The sequence below is a fragment of the Equus asinus genome, chromosome 26, assembly GCF_041296235.1.
Source record: "Equus asinus isolate D_3611 breed Donkey chromosome 26, EquAss-T2T_v2, whole genome shotgun sequence".
Classification (NCBI taxonomy): Eukaryota; Metazoa; Chordata; class Mammalia; order Perissodactyla; family Equidae; genus Equus; species Equus asinus.
The window spans coordinates 19,390,509-19,410,035 of record NC_091815.1 but is presented as its reverse complement, the minus strand read 5'-3'; the positions used below and the strand labels follow the sequence as shown (position 1 = coordinate 19,410,035).

Genomic DNA, 19,527 nt, shown 5'->3' with positions numbered 1-19,527 from the left:
CTGAGAAAGATGCACGGTTGTCTCCACGTTGCCCAACTTTCCCCTTAGGCTGCACAGGTACTCCAACAGTGAGGACCAGCCCAGAACATGGATGATCCATTACACACTGATAACTCTCCTTTAATTAGCACTGACCTCCCCAAAACCATCCCCAATTTTAACTTCTCTTTTTTGTCTACTGCTGTATTTTTTGAGGCAATTCCTGTTCTCCATTTTCAGAAGAGAAATTTAAAAATGACTCTAATTTTAATTAACAAAAATGACGCAAAAGTCAAATTCCTTTTGAATTTTGCACAAGCTCCCTTACACTACTTAATTCTGCATAGGAGTCTTCACGTTGAGACCCATTTCCATAGCACAGGTAGTGAGATTTGGCTCTGGTTCTCCTCATTTGGCTTTTATTCAAAAAGGCATTTTCCAAAAAAAAAAAGGTTCTAGGAGAAATGAAAAGTGAAAAATTACTAACCATTAACACAGCTAAGACAACTAAAAAGAAAATTGTCAGGCTTTTTTGTTTGCGTGTACTTGTTTTAATTCCAGATGATACTAAAAGCCAAGAAAGAGGATTAAGGATTAGGTCTTAATATCCAGCAACTACCATTATAAATTTTGAATCTTCAGATATATATATTTCTTTTTTCAAATTCAGATAAAGAAAATCTAAATTCTGACTAGCGTTATCCATAATACTTTAACAGTTCATCTAAGGAAACGAAAAAGATTAAAACTTTTTTTACAGGTCGGTGAACATCTTAACCCAAAACAGCCAATAAAAATAAGGTCTACCTCTTAAGGTTTGAGGACTGGTTTTACAAGTGAAAGATAAAAGTTTGCTAAAATCCTTCTCAGAAAAACATCTCTCATAGTTGACAGTTCTCAACGCTTCGAGGAGAGTTGAAAGGCATGAAAGTTATGTACAGAAAACATTTCACAAGCCATACAAGAAATGTGTTGCTTGTTAGGAGGAAAAAATATATAGGCAAAATAAGGGTGCTTTTATTGTGATGGTGCCAATAAAATACACTCAAAACACCTGAGTAAACGTCACTACATTGTCTGTATTCTCTCTGTCTACTTCCATAAATCTCATAAAAAACAAATGAAATTTGGCCATTTTCCTGTTTATGATGAAGTTAGCTGTTTAAAGTTTCCAGCAGATACACTTCTATGCTTCAGAGAACTTTGAGTCAGTTCACATGAAAGAAAACACATCCTGCTAGGAACACGTACAGGAAAAGTGCTACTAGTAGCAAAATCCTGCCTGGCACAGTTGCTCAGACTATTCCAGAGCACTGATTGCTCAAGTACTCAGCCACGTAGAGCATTCTCTCAGCCAGCAGCCAGAGCAGGAGGGGTCCAAAACGTCTCACTAGGAAAAGGACTCCCTTTAAGGGGCTGCTTTTATGGCAGGCGCTTTTTAATGTGGAAGAAATCTGATGAATTATTTAAAAGAAAAACGGCAAGTAAGACAGCATACCAGGAGACAAATGTTCTAAAATCAGCTATTTAATGATAGCGCCAACAAAAATTTTATTTTAAAGTTGGAAATGTAAGAAGACTACATAGAATATATATTCATATGAGAGTAAATACCCAAAGCAAGCACAGCAGGTACTCTAACTAAATACCCAAAATTCAACATTCATCATTTCTGGGGATGAAATGGCTAAACTTTTTCATGTTTTCTTAAATAAAAACCCACCAGTGATACTCGAATAGTTCACCTACCAAATCACAAATTTTTACTGCACCTAACTCCTTAACAGATTCATACATGTGACATTTCAATAGCAAAAAATGCCTAACTTAATTACTTTAATGGAAACTGTTTAAAAAAGAAAAAAGACCACATGCAACATTTGTATAAACCATAGCAGAAAGTCAGATATGTGACACCTAAGTTCATGCTGACACAGCCACGTTCCCACCTAAGTCATCTTGGTCCTCTGGTTGTTGGTTCCTTCAACTATAAAACAGGGGAACTAACATAAACGATTTCTAGAATTCCTTCATAATCTAAAGCACATAAAAATCATTTCTTTCACTGGGATCCAGCCCTCACCTTTCCAAATAAAACACACATCAATCACTGAGAATTGAATTAGCCATTAGCATCCACAGATTTAAACAAATAATACATAACTCAACTGTGAATGTTGAGTCCTTAATTCTAGTCATTAATCAATCAATTAATTCAACAACAATTTGGGGAGCTGTCACTATGTACCTGGCGCCATGCTGGGCACTGGGGACACAATGGTGAACAAGCAGATCTGGCCCCTGCTCCCACAGAGCATGCTGTCTACTGAGGAGACACACAGTAATCAAATAATCCACAAATGCAAATATGCTGCTCTGACAAGTACTGGGAAGGGGAAGGAGGTACGCAGGATTCGGGGAGTCAATAATTGGGGGAACAGAACCAATCAGAGAACTTAGGGAAGCAATGCTTAAGCTGAAATTGAGAGAATGAGTAGAAGCTAACTGGGCAAAAAGGGAGGAAAAGAGAGTTCTAAGGAAGAGGAACAACAGGTGTGAAGGGTCTGCAGCGGGAGGAAGCAACACTCAGAACCTTGACTACCGAAAGAAGCCTGGGGCAGCTCAAGCGCAGAGGGCAAGGCTGAGAAGAGGCTGGGAGGTTGGCAGAGGCTGGATGACACAGGACCTTGAAAGCGATATTAAAGAGTTTTATTTTTATCTGCAAAGTTGTAGAAGCCATTGAAAATTTTTAATTGCGTGTGTGACATAATCAGATTTGCATTTTAAAAAGATCATTGACTGCTGCTGGAGAATGCATGTGGCGGTTGGAGCATCCCAGAGGACTCAGGGAAGCAAGTTAAGAAGTTATTGCAGTTGCCCAGACCAGAGATGAATCACAGTGAAATGGAAAAGAAAGATATTAAATCACCTGGATTTAAACTGTTGGGATGTGGAGGAGGAAATGGTGAAGCGTGGTTCTGGCTCGTGCAGCCATCTGGTGGCGCCATTCCCTGAGCGCTTCAGTCCTGAAAAGATTCATCACCTCTCAGAAGAAGCTCCAAAGAGCCTTCACGTTACAAGACAGGGTGCATGAAAAGACTGAAAACATTGGGAAATATTTAGATTACTTATTGTATTTTTTCAGATTAATAACTGGATCTATGGATTTAAATTTGAGGTACTTTGCCTGCAAGAGCTCCTGGAACTTGAAAGAAAAGATATTGAATATATTATTTGAAAATGAAACTAACAATGTTTAAAATAAAAATCTCCCAGTGTTTCCAGAATTTTCAGATGCTCTATAGAAACAGAAATTTTGCCTTTTAAAACCTTATTACACCTTAGGACAAAGCATTTTGTCTGCCTGATCTTTTTTGGTAAAACCATTTCCTTATCAGCACAACTCTTCTAAAGAGAAGAAAGGAAAACAAAAGCAAACAGAATCAGTATCTACAACAGAGCACAAGAAATTGTAAGAATGTAACTCACAGAGGAAAATTTAGTTTAGTTTACTTTACTACCACCCAATAACTTCTGAAGGCCTCAGCTCTTTAAAAAACAAAACTCCATAGATCAATTTCACCATTAAAGGAAAAAAACTCTAGGAGTGGATAGAAAAATAAAGCCAACTTTCAAGAGGAAACATTTGGAATAAGTATTCTGGGGAATATCTTGTTTGAAGAAGCTTATACCAGTCTTATGAGCCTTAGATCCATGAGCGTAGTCCATTTTCCTTCCAAAAATATAAAGATTTGAAAAGAAAATTACATTCCTTAATTCTTCATGTTAAATTAATTTGACTGCATAATAGTAACTGAAAAATAAATTCTCTGTGCCTCAGAGGAAAGCAGGAAGAACCTCTTTTGGACAGCTTTATTGAGATATAAGGTACACATCACTCAATTCACCCACTTAAAGTGTACAAGTCAATGGCTCTTAGTATATTCAGAGTTGAGCGACCATGACCACAGTTTTAGAACATCACCCCAGAAGAAATCCCATACCCACTAGCCATCGCCCTCACCCCCCCATCCACCCAACCCTCGGCAACCACTAATCTACTTTCTGTTCCTACAGATTTGGCTATTCTGGATATTTCATATAAATGGAATCAAACAATACGTCGCCTTTTGTGATGGGCTTTTTCACTTTGCATAATGTTTTCAAGGTTCATCCATGATGTTGCATGTGTTAGTACTTCCTTCCTTTTTATTGTCAATATTCCACCATATGAATATACATTTATCCATTCATCAGTTGATGGACATTTGAGCTGTTCCGCTTTTTGTTTATTATAAATAATGCTGCTATGAACATTCATGTACAAGTGTTTGCATAGACACATTTTCACTTCTCTTGGGAACATAGCTAGGAATAGAACTGCTGGATCATATGGTAACTCTATGTTTGAGCTTTTGAGGAACTGCCCAACTTGTTTTCCAAAGCAGCAACAACATTTTACATTTCCACCAGTAGCGTATGAGGGTTCCAATTTCTTCACATCCTCACCAACATTTATGATCCGTCTTTTTGATTATAGTCATCCTACTGCGTGTGAAGTGGTTCCTCATTGTGATTTTGATAAGCATTTCCCTGCTAGCTAATGAACTTGAACACGTTTTAAAGTACTTATTGACCTTCTGTATATCTTCTTTCAAGAAATGTTTTGCCCACTTTAAATGTTGGGTTTTTTTGTTATTGTTGTGAGAGTTCTTAATGTATTATAGATAAAAGTTTCTTATCAGATATATGATTTACAAAAATTCTCTCCCATTTGATGGGCTGTCTTTCCACTTTCTTCATGGTGTCCTTTGAAGCACAAAGATTTTTCATATTAATGGTGCCCAATTTATCTAATTTTTTGTTGTTGCTTGTGTCCCTGTTGTCATACTTATGAAACCCCTGCCTAACTCAAGATATTGAAATGTATGAGTTTTTCAGGGGGTCTTTGATCCATTTTGAGTTAATTTTTATATTTGGTGTGAAGGGTCCAAATTCATTCTTTTGCATGTGGATATCCAGTTATCCCAGTACCATTTGTTGAAAAGACTATTTTTCCCATGGAATTGTTGAAAATCACTTGACCATAAATGGGAGGGTTTTTTTCTCTAGTTTAGATTCTATTCCATTGATCTACACGTCTACGCTAATGCCAGTGCCACACTGTCCTGATGACTCTAGTTCTGTAGCAAGTTCTGAAATTGGGAATTGTGAGTCTAACAACTTTGCTCTTCTTATTCAAAATTGTTTTGGCTATTTTGAGCCCAGAAGAATCATTTAAATGTATCTTGAGTAGAATGATAACAGAAAAATTGAGGATTCTAATAGTCTTTTTTGCCTAGTATTTTTTAATCATGATAAAATACATGTAACATAAAACTTACCATCTTAACCATTTTAAGTGTATAGTTCAGTGATATTAACGTAATACTCTGTTAAAGAACTACATTTATGGTTTGTAATCGTTTCTCAAAACTGCCAGAAATAACACATTCCCACAGAAATGCAACTACAAAACAATTTTTGTGACCAATTGGTATAGCATAGTCACTAATAAAAAATAATAAACCAGGGGGCTTGCCCCGTGGCCGAGTAGTTAAGTTTGAGCGCCCAGCTTTGGCGGCCCAGGGTTTTGCTGCTTTGGATCCTGGGCACGGACATGACACCGCTCATCAAACCATGCTGAGGTGGCATCCCACACGGCACAAGCAGAGGTACTCACAACTAGAATACACAACTACGTACTGGGGGGCTTTAGGGAGAAGGAGAAGAAGAAAAAAAGAAGATTGGCAACAGATGTTAGCTCAGGTGCCAATCTTTAAAAAAAAAAACCCAAAGTCTGCAGTTTTTCAAATTTTAATATTATGCAAATGAACTTGCAAATGACGAGACCATTAAATAGTTGAAATAGTGCACAACTTACCCTCCTTTAACTTACTCAGTTTTTGTCCTATTCTCAAGTCAAAATTACTCAAATACATCAAGTCCTTTTGGCTCCAGGAGACACTCAAATGCTCTAGGGACTTGCCCTCATGATTCCTTTGGTGCTGGGCCCAGTGGTCCCCTCAGGGTCCACTGCAGACAAATCCTCCACATCCCGTTCCAGTGGAGAACTCACGGTGGTAACACTTTCTATTCAACGTATCAAATGATAAGAAACTCAGATTCTGAAGGGAAACTCAGCTTTTTCAACTGGCTACTATAACTCTAAATCCTCACCCTGATACAAATTATGGTTCTTACCATATTTATTTTGACAAAGACTCTCAAGATGAAAGCATGCTCCCATTATGGAAGTTACTTCGTCATGAGTTGGTAAAGTCAAAGTTGCTAAGCGGGGCTACAAAACAAGGCCAGAGGACTTCATACTACAAATGTTTTCAATCTATTCAGGAAGTCCATTAAGTGGATTTGCAATAAATCTATAAAGTGTAATGTCATTTATCACCCTATTTTTCATCAGAATTCATGCTTTAAATAACCAGAACTCCAAAATTTTCTTTACAAATAAAATGAGCTTTAATGAACATGTGTACTTTGCTATATTTATTTAGAATGAAAATTATGAGGTTTGCTTATCGCAGGATAATTTAGTAAGCAAAAATTTACATTAGCCGCCCTTCTACACCAAACAGGAAACTTCCTTTTTATTTGTTCTTTTGTCGTCTAAGAAAACAGGAAGACACTCTCTATCACAAATTTCTCAGGTAAAACTGAAATTCAGTTATCCAACTGATATTTATTGGCATCTACTGTGTTCCAGGCAACATTCTAGAAACTGGAGGCGCAACAATATAAGATATTCTCTGCTTTCAGGAAACATGGAACACAGTGGTACCAGTATTCATGTGTCTGACAGGAGTTTCCAGCAAGCTGGAAAATAATTCCACACCTTATTTATTTGTAAGTTTCTGCTTGTTTTAGAGAGTCAAAGTCATAGAGACAGAAAGCAGAACAGTGTCCCCAGGGACAGGACAGGGTGAACTGGAGTTACTGTTTAATGGGTACAGAGATCCAGTTTTGTGAGATGAAAAGAGTTCTGGAAATGGATGGTAGTAATGATTACACAACGATGTGAATGTCCTTAATAACACTGAAATTTACAATTAAAAATGACTGATGGTAAATTTTATGTTATGCGCATTTTACCATAATTAAAAAAAAGACGATAATTGTCATAATATGTTAGCACATATGGGAAAAATAAAATAATAGACTAACAAAAAAATTTCCACTCATTTAACCCAAAATGTAATTAGATTTCATCTCCCTTTATAACTTAGCACTCAAGCTATATCCACATTTACTCAAATACATTGTACAAATGTATTTCCTATTATTGTGACTTTGCACAAGGTGGTTCCATCCTACCTATCCGTCTTACACTATTCTTCCCCAATTACACCTGTTCTGAGCACGTCCCCTGGAAGTACATGCATGGGGACAGCTTGACCCTCAGTGTCCCATAGACACTGATTCTCCGATGCCCTGTCCTTTGAACTACAGAACTCACGGTCCACACTGTATAATTTAGCATCAAAGAATCAGACATTTTAGGCCTATATAGGAGCTTTTAATTTTTTTTTAAACTTTTACACATTTTAAAGTAAGTCAAAACATTAAATTTGCCTAATAGACCTTGTAAAGAAGATTTTTAAAAAACTGCCCTGGAAAATCAAGTTCCTAATCCCTATTACACTTCATTCGCATCATAAAGTGTTTGAGTGAGAAGAGTTCTTGGAAACCTTGTAGTCTGAATCCTTCATTGTACAGATACGGACACTGAGGCATGCATTTGTCTTGCAAGAGCAGTGGTTGCAATACAATGAAAGATTCTGGACAGACAGACCCTAATGCACTTGTCAGATCTGATTAGTGACAGGATTAGGAGGGATTATAAAAAGTTAATTTTCTGAAGTAGCAATAACCAAAAAAGAGAGGTCAGTTGCTTCCTGTTGCTTGAGGAAAGGTAAGGTTTTGGGGTAAGAGTTTATTAAGGACCAGAAATACAGGGAGAAGACCAGTGTCTGGCTCTGGTTGGTGCAAGCTGCCCCAATGTGCAATCATTGCACTGCCCTGATCCACTTCCCAAAAGTCATAGAAACCAAGCCACTTTGCAAAACCTAAGAACCTTCAAGCTGTGGTTCCCAAATGAAAAGATATAAAAAGGGATAATGAGTAGCTTGAAAAAGACTTCCCAGATGACTCTAATCTCCCTCCAATTTCCTGGGCTGAGATTCATGGTTTTAGAGGCAATGGGAAGAAACTTTCAGAAGCAGGGCAGCTTCTTCCTGATTCCCGAGCTTGCTTGTATGGGCCCTTCCTGACCTCAAATGCCTTCACCGAACTTCTCCCTTGCCCTTGTTACACTGACTGAGTGGGAAAATGTCAAAGAGACAATCTGTTTATCAACAAGGAGTCTCCTTTTAAAAATATTAATGACATGAGTCAAATAAGATAATATAAATAAAGCCTGGAGTAGTCCTAGCACTCAATAATGGAGGGAGTCTAGCATAACAGTGGTAATCTAGTAATAGCTTTGATTACCCATTAATACATTAGTGGGAGTTAATTTGAACCATTTGCTTTGCTACCAATATTTAAAGGAAATCAGCTTAACCAGGGGATTGGAAGCTTCAAAATGAGAGTGAGATGAAGGAGTAGAAGTGGAGGGCTAGGGCAGGTCTGGAGGGGTCTCTGAATCCCACAGAGCCTGCATAGAGAGGCACTTGGGGAGGTTGGGGGGGGGGGTGGGGATGACTCATTCCTTACTTCTGTTTCACATGACTCCAAGCTCCCAAGATCCAGAATTAGATTTATTGTCATGACTAGTTTAACAAACTATGCTGTAATTTAAACAGATTTCTGTAGGCTAACTTAGAAACTTACCCACCACTTATAATAATGCTGAATCTATATGAAAAATGCCATCTGAGTTCCAAATAACTGAGTCAAACTTTGAATGCAATCCAGTCCTGAGTTGGGGATCAAATATACATACTCCCTCCACAATAGAAACTGTGTCTGGGCTTTCAGACACTTGCATTTCCTAGAACCACATGGTTCACAACCATCCTTTGCAGGTGAGATGCATCATTTTGTTCCACTTGATAATGTAACTCAGCCTAGTGTACCTAAGACATCTCTCTCCTGCATAAGAAGATCAAACTTGCAATCGTGGGGGGAAAGAAGACTGCTGGATTACTGTCACCTGTGATAGCACCATAAAGTAACAGTGGCCCATGTAAGAGAGTTTATGGAATGGTTACTCTATTTCTAAAATAGACAACACATCTTATTAAATGCCATCCCAAAGAACTGTGGCTCCAGCCTCTTTCTCGCTTGTCAAGAATGACAAGCATGACAATGTTAACCTAAAGATACCACTAACCACGAAATGGATTCACCATCCAGCTTTTAAAGTAACTAGGCTCCTAGTAAATCTCTCTGCCTAATAGAGATGAGAGCTCAAGTTCCCATGTGTTTCTCAGACTCAGTGCCCAAACACTCAGGAAGTATTTGGTTTTTTTTATATATTAATAAATCAGTCTGCATTCTTGAAGATCCTAAGTATGAAAGGAATTAGAAAAGGATGCTTGACCATATAAGGAGCAATTTAAGAATCTTTTATGTGAAGGAGTTAAATAATGGTGACTGGACATTTGTCCTAAGGAGAGAGGACTTGTGAATTCTGTCAAGAGTCCCTACTGGACAACGCACCCAAAGGCTGCGCTCTGCTGACCTTTCTCTCCCACGTGCACTTGCTCCTCCAGGATGAAGGCCTCAGCAGTTGTTGGAACATGGGGACACACATCCACTTCCACGATGGGGAAAGAGAGGCTCGTATACCAAACAGGGAGCCCAGTGTCCCAGTCTTTCTTTGTTCCTCAGCAACAGAATGACCACATTGTGAAGCAATGACCAAATTCTACTAATTCTAACGGGCTTTAGTTATGCCCATTACAACCTGTGCAGTTCTAGCCCTGGACTTGTGTTGTCCTTGTCCAAACTGAGAGTTTTCATGTATAGATGGCCTAATAGTGCCAATTATTCTGGCAAGACACACTCCAAGGTCACTTTTGCAATGATAGTTGGTCTTTCAAACGTCTGAGATAAAACCTTACAACTACCACTTTATAGGTCACTTTATAAGATTGAGGAAGTAAAAAGGGGATCTCTGAAATGCTGTCAAGGAACTTTTCATCCAAACTAGGAAATCAAATCTACAAAAGGTTTATCCAAAGATTACATGCGAGACCTATTTTCAAGACTATGCAAGTTTCCCAAAAATGCATCTAGAAAAACTTTAAGTTCTCTGAAAACCTGGACTAAGTTTCATAGTTTAATACACATAAAGCCTGAATACATATAAAAGAATATAGGTACTAGCTACCAAGTGTAGTGATGAACCAAAGAGATAAACGATGTGAGTAGGCTCAGTTGGCCAGACCTGGTGGAAGGGAATAGGAATGTTACTTTGGGGCAAAGACTAAAGAAGGGAATGCCATGTCAGGCTCACACTGTAGCAAACAAATCCACACTATAAGTTCACACTATCAACTATAAACATGCATTCACACTACACACGGAAGGTGATGGCTGGGTGCAGGTAGGTTCCTGATCTTGGGCAAGTCTCTCCAGTTCCTGTGACCCTAGTCGCTCTGTAAAGCAATGGGCAGGCCAGCTCGGTGCTTCCCGCTGGGACTGTGATTCCTTGTCACCGGTGAGCTCCAGCCCGGGCAACTGTATTTGTAAAGCTCTATGGTGGACCTCATAAACAAGGACCTGCCACCCTGAGAAATAAGTCTCCCAAATGCCCCTAAAATTATATATTCACAAAAAGGTGGTGAGATGCTGGATGCTACATATGATTCATTATTCATAATTTTTAAACAAGAAATATAGGTGACTGAATGACCAAAGGGGAAAAAATATGTATTGTGAAATAACTGTCTTCACAGTCATAGAAAAAAACAGGGCTTTCTACTCCAATTTATATTCCAGTTTCTTCTCTCACTCTGATCTTTAAGTTATTTTGATTAAATTTCTCATTACTGAATGAGAAGAAAACAGAAGAATCATTTATGTACTAACATAAGATTCAAATGACAGGCTTACTTTAACCTCTCATAAACTACTGAGGTTTTTCCCCACACAGAACATTACACGCTATCACGATGCTTCCATTCACAGCATCTCCAGATGAGTATCTTGGGCACTGCAGTGTAGTTTCCTTCCAAACCTTGAAGAGATCCTTTGTCAGGAATGTAACCCTTTTCTGTAAAATAGACAGACAGACAGAATACAGACAGACAGAAGAGTAAGGAAAGCTTGTCTGAACCTACTTTTTGAATCTGGATAAATGAAAAATCGGCCTAATTTTTAACACTATCTTAGAATTAGAGAGACCTTTTTTTCCCCTTCAGTGATTCAACTTTGATTCAAAGTCTAAAATGCTGAGGTTGGAATGGAACTTCATACCTTAACAGCTTAGCATCAGAAATAAAATATATTTAACTTAGTCCACTTGATTCCATATGGTTCCCTTCATTAACAGACATTTAAGAACGAACAGGGAGGAACACATTTTTTCAGTGTCTACTCTGTATTAGGCACTGTGCATACTTTCCCTCATTCTATCTTGACATAACCCCACAAGGCAGCCCTTAGTATCACCATACTACAGAAGAGGAAACTGAGGCTCAGGGATGAGAGGGAACTTACCACAGCCACAGCTAGTAAGAAGTGGAGAAGTGGAATGAAACATAGCTCAGTCCAGCTCTAAGACCTGAGCTCCCCACGGCCCCGGCTTCTCTAAATATGAAACTACCTTAGAGCAGGAAACGATATAAGGTGCGTTATCAAAAACTTGTTGAGCCTAATATGACAAGAAATACGAAGTTTATTTCCCTTCTTCCCTTCTGTGCTAACTTGCCACAATCCAACACTTCAATGAATACAAAAGAACAAAACGTACCCCCAAATGGCGGACTGGTTTCTCCTAACTCTCAGGAAGATGCTAAATGAAATATTTTAATTAAATTATTAAAAATGAACACATGAACACAAAATATAACTAAAGCATACTCAGATGCTCTGAGAGAAACAAGAGAGTACGAACCAAGAATGAAACGTGAGAAAGCACGTGCCCCTAAAACCCAAGCGACACTCGTTATCAGGAGCGCACAGGTAGTTTCAGTACTGACAGACACATTACCTTTAGAGTACCCTGGGTGCATTTTGTGTGGGTAAAATGTGCTAGTTGTGTGTTTTCTGGCCATATGCCCTACTGACAAGTGTGTGTGTCAGTTGTTATTGTTCATCAGCAGAAAAGAACCTGGACAAGGATGTTCTCCTCTAGGAAAAAGACTCAGTTTCACACTTGAGTAATTTTTTGGCAAGACCTGGCCTTGGATGCCAGAAAGGCAGAGGGGAATCACTCCTGTACTTCATGTAATTTTAACATAGGCAACCAAGATGTGAACGGTAATCAGAGAAACACACTGACTTCAGCATCTTTCTAGTTAATTTATTAAATAACTATTCATTAAACAAATGTCCACTAAGAACTAGGGAGGGAACTGTCGGCATGGTCTGCCTACTATGTGAGTTTCTCTCTCTGATATTCTGCCTTGTAGGTGTCTGCCTTCTGCCTATCGGACTGTGAGGTCAGGTTCAGGTCCAGTTCCTTGTAGGAGACAGTAGCGATGGATGTATGCTGTGTGAGAGCAGGAACAATGTCTGCCTGTGTGGAAAGGAAGGTTCATGCAGGAAATGCCTCATGACCTAGATCCCAACAGACAAGTGGGATTCAGCAAATAGAAAGAGGCTGGAGGAACAGCAGCATCACAGGAAGATCTGAAGGCTTTGAGGACTGGGAGGTTTTCAGGGAAACGCACCGGAAATGAAGACACAGAAAGGAGAGAGGGTAGGCAGAAATCAGAGACTGTCTTGATCTGTATTAAGAAGTCTGAACCTTCTTCTGTCGGCAGTGAGGTGGGGAATCATTAAACGATCTGAACAGGGGAATAATATGGCCCCCAATGAGCCCATTTTGATCTATACACATCTTAAAAGGAACTAATTCAAATATTTCCCTAAGCTTCTCTTTTATGTTTGGCTTTTAATTTATATAACAAAAATATTGATGAGGATGTGGTTTAAGACCTCACTGATTTCTAACTAGTAAGACTTTTGCTATGGTCTGAATGTTTGTGAGTCCCCATAATCCATATTTTGAAATCCTAATCCCCATGAGGGTATTGGGAGCCCTCGTGAATAGGATTAGTGTTGTCATAAAGAAGGCCCCAGAGAGCTCCCTCACCCCTCCTGCCATGTGAGGGCACAGCGAGAAGTTGGCAGTGTGCAACCTGAAAGAGGGCCTTCCCCAGAACCTGACCCTGCTGGCACCCTGACCTCGGACTTCCAGCCTCCAGAACTGTAAGAAATAAATTTCCGCTGTTTGTAAGCCACACATGTTTGAGCTATGGGATTTTGTTACAGCAGCCCCAAGACAACTCCATCATGCATATGCTGAACACCATCAAAATTAAAAACCTTTGTGCTTCAAAGGACACCTTGAAGAAAGTGGAAAAGACAACCTACTGAATGGGAAAGGATTTTTGCCAAGCATATATCCAATAAGAAACTTTTACCTATAATACACACAGAACTATTACTATTCAATAACAAAAAGACAAATAACCCAATTAAAAATGGGCAAAGAAGCTTGCTAGATATCGCCTCAAAAAGATATATAACCAGCCCACCAGCTCATGAATGTCATTAGCCATCAGGAAGAGGCAAACCAAAACCACAATGAGATACCACTTCACACACAATAGGACAGCTACAAACAAAAGGACAGACGATAACCAGTACTGACGAGGAGGTGGAGAAATTGGACCCCCATACACTACAGGTGGAAATGTAAGAGAAGTGTGGGTGCTCTGGAAAACAGTTTAGTAGTTCTTCAAAAGCTCAACCACAGAGTTACTGTATGACCCAACAATTCAACTCTAGGTAGATACCCAAAAGAAACAAAAACACAGGTCCATGCAAAAACTTGTACATGCATGTTCACAGCGGCACTATTTGTGATAGCCAAAAGTAGAAACAGCTCAAATGCTCATCAACTGGAATGGATAAAATGTGGTATAGCCATACAACGGAGTATTGGGCAATAAACAGGAACGAAATACTGATACATGCTACAACACGGATGAATCCTGAGAACATTATGCTAAATGAAAAAGCCAGTCACAAAAGACCACATGTTGTATGATTCAGTTTATATAAAATGGCCAAAATAAGTAAATCCTTAGAGGCAGAAAGTAAGTTGGTGGTTGCCTAAGGAAGAAGGATTTGGGAGGAAATAGGGAGCACTAACAGGTTTGGGATTTCTTTGGGGGAGATGATTAAAATGTTCTAAAACTGATTGTGGTAATGGTACACAAGTCTGTGAATATACTAAAAATCATTGAACTGTACACTAAATGGGTGAATTTTATGGTATGTGAATTACATGCTAATAAAGCTGTTATAATTTAAAAACATGTCTATTATGCATGATGGAAATACAAACTAAGCTCTCAGAAAGGAATATTGAATAGAGTCAAAGGTTCAATGGCCCACTTAACAATACCTATTTCTAAAGCACCAGTTGTGACAAATCAAGATATTAAGAAATAACTATTTTGCAATGATTAAGAATTGAAGTTTGCACATTCCCAGGTATATAACTGAGAACTGATCGTTTATCTGAACACTCTATTTCATAGGCATTAAAGTAACTCCTCTGATGGTTAGAGTGGATCAGAGATGCACGAAGCAAAACATTTAAATTCCAAAAAGCCAACAGTGTTTTGAAAAAGGCTATTTGCCTACCCTGAATCTCTTCATAAACTCCATATAAACTACGGAGACATATAAAGACATAAACGCTGATTACAGCAATCTGCAGGCAAAGTAACAGAAGATCAACATTGGGTCTGCAGTGATAGTTCACTGGCATGTCCCAGTGAAGAAAATGTTCTAATATTCAAATTCATCAGGCAGCAATGTTCCTTCCGCAAATAATTAAAAATAAATACAAAGTACATTCTGGATTTGTCAAAAAAAAAATCTTTTTAGGGGGCCGGCCCCGTAGCCGAGTGGTTAAGTTCGCACACTCTGTTTAGGCAGCCCAGGGTTTCCCCGGTTCGAATCCTGGGCGCCCGCATGGCACCACACATCAGGCAAGGCTGAGGCGGCATCCCACATACCACAACTAGAAGGACTCACAACTAAAAATACACAACTATGGGGGCCAGCCCGGTGGCCAAGTGGTTAAGGTCGTGCGCTCTGCTGCAGGCGGCCCAGTGTTTCGTAGGTTCATAATCCTGGGCGCGGACATGGCACCGCTCATCGAGCCTCGCTGAGGCGGCATCCCACGTGCCACAACTAGAAGGACCCACAACTAAGAATATACAACTATGTACTGGGGGGCTTTGGGGAAAAAAAAGGAAAACAATAAAAAAATCTAAAAATACACAACTATGTACCCGGGGGCTTTGGGGCGAAAAAGGAAAAATAAAATCTTTCTAAAAAAAATCTTTTTATACCAAACTGCTCAATCCTCAGTATAAATGACCATAACCTGCCACAAAATGCTGCACTTTGAGGCCTAACAGACAACACAACTCTCCATTTTATTTCACGTTTTTTCTACTTATTTATGCAATTTCTCAGATCCAACGTCACTATTAGGCTTCATGTCCAAATGATATAACTACGACAAGCCAAACAAACAAATCCCAGTTTCTTTTTTTTTTTTTTTCTTACAGAGATGCGTCTCGTTCACCAGCGTCCCTGGGAGCCCAGAGCAGGGTGTGGCACACAAGAGATGCTGGTGAACGCCAGTTTCTTTAAATGTCTTCTTAAACATACAAAATCAAGTCCAAAACAGATTTTTTCCCATTTCTTTAGTTTTGCAGGGGATGCAGAAAGTGAATTAATATTGAACAGGTGTCTACCAGCCTTCAGAGTTGAACGGACGGTACAAAGCAACCTCTTATTTTCAGTCGTGTCTCTGTCTATTCCAGCAGGCTCAGGTGTTAGGAGAAAGTTCTGCCAGATGAGAACAGTGGGATGCAATATTTTAGAGCGACTAAGAAACCTACCAGGGCTGCAGCACTTGAGTCGAGGCCACCTCCTCCAAGCCCCCTCCACCCCAGGACACCGCCAACCGCCACTACCTCCTGCCCCACACTCAGCACCAGTGCGGGAGGGCCGCCGGCAGCCGCTAGCCCCGCCCCCTCAGGCCCCGCCCAGCGCCCAGCCCCGCCCCTCTCGGGCCCCGCCCCTCCCAGGCCCCGCCCCCGAGCCCCGGCCCCGCCTCTGTGACTCGCTGCATCCAACCAGGGCTGCCAAGGTGGGGCCAGCTTCTCACACAATCCCGTTCGCGGCTTCTCCGGGCCCAGGCAACTGCCAGCTGCACATCTAAAAGCTTCAAACTTCAAGCCCCGCCCCAAATTCTTGAATTCCCTCCTCTGGCGTCTGAAGCTCCGCCTCTACGCCCTTCGCCTCTCACCCCTGCCTCTGGGGACTCTCAATGGTCTAGCCCTTCCTCCACCTCCCATGTTCACATTCCTACCAGTGGGTGGCATCCCGTGGGTTGGGCCATATCTATGTAACCTCCAGCTATACAGGGAGGGTCTGTGTTTGACCCTGTTTCACAGATGAGGAGACAGAAGCTCCAGGACCCCTCCCTACCTCTCTGGGCCAAAGACACGCAAATTTGGTTAAGAAACTGGGCTAGCTGAGGCCTGAAACTCAGAGCACTGGGGCGCGGGTCCCAGTCCCCAACTGTCAGATTGTGTGACCTGGGGGCAGTTCTGAGCCTAGAGGTTCTAATCTTCAGCATGGGCGTTAACACGAGGAACCTGGCCCATCAATACCCAGAGTCCCTTTCGGCTCCAAAATAGCCTAGACTTTGGGAAGCAGACGGCTCAACGGCAACAAATGGAAGCCAGAAGGCAGCAAGATAATGTCTTTACAGGGTTGAGGTGAAAACCCAGAACTTGGCATCTAGGAAATGTATCTTTCAGAATGATGATAAAATATTTACCAATAAAAACAAGAGTTCACCACCAAGACTTCACTAAACGAACCTCAAACGGATGCTCTTCAGGAAGAATGAAAATTATCCTAGAAGGACAACCTAATGAGCAACAAAGAATGGTGACCAACAATGGGAAACATGTCTGTGAGGGCAAACAAGCACTTCTTAAAAATATTAATTATCATAATACTATCTAATTGGTAGTATTAAAAAAGAAGAAGTGGACTGCCACTCCAACCACGATGGAGTAACAAGGACCAGATTTACCTTTGCTGCCTTCAACAAAGAAAAAACTGGAAAAAACAAATAAAACAACAGTTGAAAACAGGCCAATCAGAAGAAGGATTCATGAGAGGAGGAGAAAAGAAGTGAGTCCTGGGATTGCCCTGGTGTCCTGCCTGCAGACACTTTTCGGGCCACAGCACAGGAGAGAAAAGGGTAAGCTAGCTGCCCTGAATTGAAGAGTTGAGAACTTAGGAAAGCCAAAGTGGCTAGAATTCCAAGAAATTATACAGTTGATAGAATTCATAGAAAAGGTTGTTAAATAAGCTGTTACAAATAAAACTTCCTATGTTCAAGAAGACAAAAGATCTACAGAACGTGCAAGGAAGCCTCTTGAAAGGGGGAAGGAGCGTTGGGAGTGTGCTAGTGAAATCTCTGGAAGGTTAGTCCGTTGACAGACCCAGCTGTCTGTAAGTGCTGTCAAACTCACAGGAGACCATATGACCCTGTGTAGCCAGCAGGCCACTGGCTGCAGACCACCATCAGAGTAAGAATGGAAAAGCATTTCAGAAACTGGAGGAAGACCCCTTCTCCACGCACTCGCTCTCCAATCCCATCTACTGAAAAGCGCCCGTTGACCCAGCTGTCAACAAAGAAACACCTACAGGGTTACCTTCCATATCGCAAAGCAGAACAAGGAAAGATGGAGTTAGGGCAGTGAGGAAACAAACTGGTAACTGGTACAAGGTGTACACAAAACATTTAAATATTGCGCTTTCTAACTATGACAAAGGATATTCAACTCGGGAGTTCGCAGTGAAACATAGAGGTCTCTATTTGATTCCCTAAAGAACAATGAAAATATAGGAGATGAATAGGAATCCAAACGCGACAGATTTTACCAGTAAAGTGTCACATGTCCATTCCTGTGTTTTCCTAAACTTCGTTCTAGATTTAAGTAACACGCTGGAAAACCGTACTAAAATATATCACCTGGACCAAAAAAAAGAAAAAAGAAAAAAAAATTACACTCAACGACACAAACACAGCAATTCAGGCACAAAGTCACTGGGAAGAATGGGGATGGCAGGGCGCCCAGGCCCAGCGGGCAAGTTTCATCCCTCCACGGGGACGGGCGGCTCCCTGGGCTCGGCCTGCGTCACCGGGTGCCGAAGCCCCTGAGCCAGCAAAGCCACCCAGAGGCACACAGGCAGTCCCCTCTTGGGTTCACAGGGCAGACCCCTTGGAGGGTGTGGCAGACAGTCCCAGGCACAGCCTCCAGGCTGACTTGAGGAAGGGATCCCACCGCCTGGCTCTGGATGCTGCTTCGTCAGCCAGGCCCCTGCCCGGCTTTCCCCTACTCTTGCGAGCCCCAACACCCATTCATCTCTCTATCCATCTTTCCCTTCTTCTTTTTTAGCTAACTTCCTACATTCCATCCTTCTTACCTTCCTATCTTCCTTCTGTCTTTGTTCCCTTCCTGCCTTGCTCCTTCCATCCGTCCAACGGTCTGAAGGACCCACAAGAAAACAGGGGCCAGAGCCGCCTTGAGGAAGCACTGGCCACAGCCTGTGCCTGTGCCTAGGCACCACCAGAGGGCGCGCCCGCTCCCTCAGAGCCTCGCGCTCACGTCACTTAGCAACGGGGTGGGCATTGTGAGCAGAAGGGGCCGACGGCCTGCGCGTGCGCAGTTGATTGGCCGGCTTCAAGGCTGGGAAGCTGGGCTCCGGGAGAGGGTGGTCCGTGGGGGTCGGGGCCTGGGGAGAGGAGGAAGGAAGGAAGGGCGAGGGGACCAGGCGTGCAGGGCGCCCCCACCTTCCCCTCCAATGGTCCTGGAGATCCCAGATCTCTGGGTGGCTGCCTCCGCCGCCGCCCCAGCCTCCACCCAACTGCCACCATCACCGCCAGCCCCGTGGCAGCCTTCCCGGGTGGCGAGACGCGTGTCTGGACCGCGTCGGTGGACGCATCTGTGGATGTGTGTCTGGACCGCGGTGGGTGGGAACCGGGTCAGATTGGGGGGCGGAAGGGATCTCAGGAAATGCGGTGTGTGTGTGGGGGAGGGTGGCGATGAAGCTCCTCCGAGTCCCGCTCCAAGGACGGTCAGGTCAACTGCAAATCTACCGACCCCGGGACCGGTGCCTTCCCTAAGACGTGGGCAGAGGAGGCCCATGCCCCGGTGCCACAGCCCAAGGGTCCCTGCCTCTCCCAGGGCCTTGGAGGAGTGT

At 41.8% G+C, this 19,527-nt stretch overlaps 1 long non-coding RNA gene across 1 annotated transcript in view; it reads right to left on the bottom strand.

Annotated features, from left to right (window-relative positions):
* LOC123281266 (uncharacterized) overlaps positions 1-18,892 on the bottom strand; it is a 40,969-nt gene extending 22,077 nt beyond the window's left edge. The window contains exons 1-2 of the long non-coding RNA XR_006520669.2: positions 18,751-18,892; positions 18,205-18,295 (exon numbers count right to left, since the gene is read on the bottom strand). This is a non-coding gene — a long non-coding RNA (uncharacterized lncRNA). The remainder of the gene's footprint in view (positions 1-18,204; positions 18,296-18,750) is intronic.
* Between the last annotated feature and the right edge of the window lie 635 nt (positions 18,893-19,527).